The following is a 3,072-nucleotide window of genomic DNA, read 5'->3' as shown; positions in this document are numbered from 1 at the left end:
GCAAACTCAAACTCAGGACGGTGGTAAGTGCTTTAAGTTATACCTGTTACTGCAGATGCATGGTTTTTGTTCATTTTAAAACATTACAATGTAAGATGGGAAAGAGCAGGGGTGTGAGAGATTGACCATCTGGTTGGGTGATGGTTGGGTATCCAAATGGTGTGTGTGTGTGTGTGTGTGTGTGTGTGTGTGTGTGTGTGTGTGTGTGTGTGTGTGTGTGTGTGTGTGTGTGTGTGTGTGTGTGTGTGTGTGTGGGGAGCAAGTCAGGTAAGGGGGAGAGAGAGAGAGAGAGAGTTATTCAGACTTTCGCTCATTATTATCTCATTATTTTCCAAATGAACAGAGATTGAACCTGAACCTGTCGCTAGGACCACGTCCCCACTGTAACGATTCAGAGGTAATTATTATTTATATATGTATATATTATTGTCTTGATAATTAAAATATATAATTAAAGATGTATATTCTCTAAATTTTATGAAAGGACGGAGGGGTATTCATCGAGTGAGATATGTCAGGGAGAGGCCTGAACCCGTCAGAGGTAATTATTATTTACATATCTTAGTATTATTGTATCGATAATTAAATATATTTAAAAGGTATTTTCTCTGATTTTATGACAGATGCTGTACTGAGGGGCAATCGCCGAGCCCAGAGAGTGAGAGATCCGGAAAGCAAGGTGGAGATCCTCCAAAAGCTGCTGACAATTGTGCAGACAATTCTTCAAATGTAAAAGTTGTAAGGTGTTAGCTGTGACATTTTGTTTTATTTTATTTTTAATCACATGCAAAATGGAGCCTGACCAGTCTTGTATAATTCCCATACAATTAGTTATTGCTGTAGACGATGTAAACGGGATCCACTGCGTTTTGTAACACCAGCGCTTGCTGAAGCCATCCAAGAGTTAAATCATAATAATCCCCACCCAGACAATCGTCCTGATCAACCTCATTTAAATAACGGCAACACAAGACAGCACAACCAGAGCTCGCGAGAGGATTACTTTCAGCCGTTAGAAAGGGCCTTACAAGAGCTTGATAATCATAACCATAATGACATTCAACCGGTAGAAAATACCTTATTACAAGAGATTGAGAACCATGACATTCCCCCGTTAGAAAACCCCTTACCGCCAATAGACCCCCATGACATTCAGTCGAGGAGACGCGATCGCTTTGGGAATTTGGAATTCCGTCAGACCTTTAAAGTACCTCCCATAGCGAACGTCGGGGATTTGGCGCAATTTTATGAAGATGTTTTGAATCATTTTAACGCCTTAGCTGAGAGAGTGAGACCTGAGGTTAGACCTAATGACATCGTACAGGTTGAAATAATAGCGGAAAATGCACAGGAACACGATATCATTCAAGTCGGTGATACGGGCGTTGACTTTCAGAACGTTTTTGAAGGGTTACTGGAGAGATTGATACAATCTAACAGAGAGCTAGACGCTGACTCCCCACTGGAAGTAGTCATTCACGTTGTCAAAAATCCTAGGGCGGTGCTGGTGATAAGCGAAAACTTAAAAAACTTGGTCAGCGAGATCGTTAATAAGAAAAAAACACTTGTATGTAGTGCCCAACGTAAACAATAAACTATGCTTTACCATCAGCTTGGCTCTGCTCATCAACACCGACTTCACCTACATACAAGCCGTCGAGCACGCTTAGAGAGCTTCATCATTTAGCGGGTCTGACCGGAAGCCACCGCAGTAGCTTTCAGTCACATCAATAAATTTGAACAGATAGTAAACCGGAAAATTGTAGTCTTTACAGAGACGCGAGGACCGGCCTTCTCGCGCATTTTGAAACACAATACCCAAAGTCTGACCAGCCAGTGTTTCTATTCCTGCTTAACGAGCACTATTATGGAATAAAAATCTTAAAGGGTTTTAGGGTTGATAATGTATGTCATTACTGTTACCGAGGTTACTGCCGGAGCGAGGCCCACTCTTGTCCGGGTCATTGCAATCTCTGTTTCGATCCTACATGCGATACTGCGTACAGTGACCCTGTATACTGCGCAGATTGCAACAGGACTTCTCGCATTAACGCCGTGTTACGTTAAACACAAAAGTCTTTGAATGACACCAACCCTCAGTACATGTCAGAAGATTCACAAATGTTCAAATTGCAAATATCTCTTCTCCGCTAGTACAGAGCACAAATGCATGAACCTCAAATGTAAAGTGTGGGTGTCCATAAAGGTGACGAGCCACACCAGTGCTACATACAACCGGTGAAATTTCAAGAAAATCAGACCCAAGATATCTTCTTTACGATTTTGAAACATTTGTCAATGACAAGGGAGAACACATGCCCTACCTCGTGCCGAATCGCTACAGGGTGAAAAATGGATGTCCTACGGCTTAGACTGCGTCGAGAAGTTTCTCATGAAGTTCAGGAAACCTCAATATAAAAAAGCTACATTTATCGCACACAATGCTAGAGGTTTTGACAGCTACCTAATCCTCAGAGGCCTGATAGACTTAGGAATGAGCCCGTCGCTTGTCATGCAAGGCAGCAAAATAATCTGTTTTACAGAAACAGATTATCTGCTAAGGTTTATCGATTCCCTGTCCTTTCTTACCATGAAACTCGCCGCTATGCCGAAAGCATTAGGATTTGCAGATCAATCAAAGGGCTTCTTTCCCCACAAATTTAGCAAAGAGAAGCATCTAAAATATATCGGCCTTACCCCGCACCGGGCAGATTACGGTGTAGAAAGCATGTCCCGGCTCAGCAAAACGAGTTTTACAGCTGGTACAAAGAAGCATCGAGGGGTTTTTTAACTTTGAGAAAGAGGCAGTTTTTACTGTCAAAACGACACAAATATTCTGGCGCAAAGGATGCATGAAATTCAGAGAGGAATTTGTAGGGGAGACGACGTGGATCCTTTCAGCTGCGTCACAATTTCCTCGGCATCAATGAAAGTATTTCTCACAAATTTCCTGGTTGAAAAGACACTGGCTATTCCTTCGCACCGACGCATTACAGGCGCGTCAGTTCAAAAAATTCTCGAGCTGCTCAATTCAATGGCTGGAATGGTTAATGTATTCAAAAACATTTTCAT

General features: G+C 42.2%; 1 long non-coding RNA gene across 1 annotated transcript; it reads left to right on the top strand.

Moving 5' to 3' along the window:
- Positions 1-386: 386 nt before the first annotated feature.
- LOC120569756 lies at positions 387-855 on the top strand. The gene is made up of 3 exons (XR_005640965.1): positions 387-397; positions 485-541; positions 624-855. It is a non-coding gene; the product is annotated as an uncharacterized LOC120569756 (long non-coding RNA).
- The last annotated feature ends 2,217 nt before the right edge of the window (positions 856-3,072 follow it).

Source organism: Perca fluviatilis, chromosome 12 (genome assembly GCF_010015445.1).
Source record: "Perca fluviatilis chromosome 12, GENO_Pfluv_1.0, whole genome shotgun sequence".
Taxonomy (NCBI): domain Eukaryota; kingdom Metazoa; phylum Chordata; class Actinopteri; order Perciformes; family Percidae; genus Perca; species Perca fluviatilis.
Note: the sequence above shows the minus strand (reverse complement) of the source record. Positions and strands in the feature narration are given on the sequence as shown.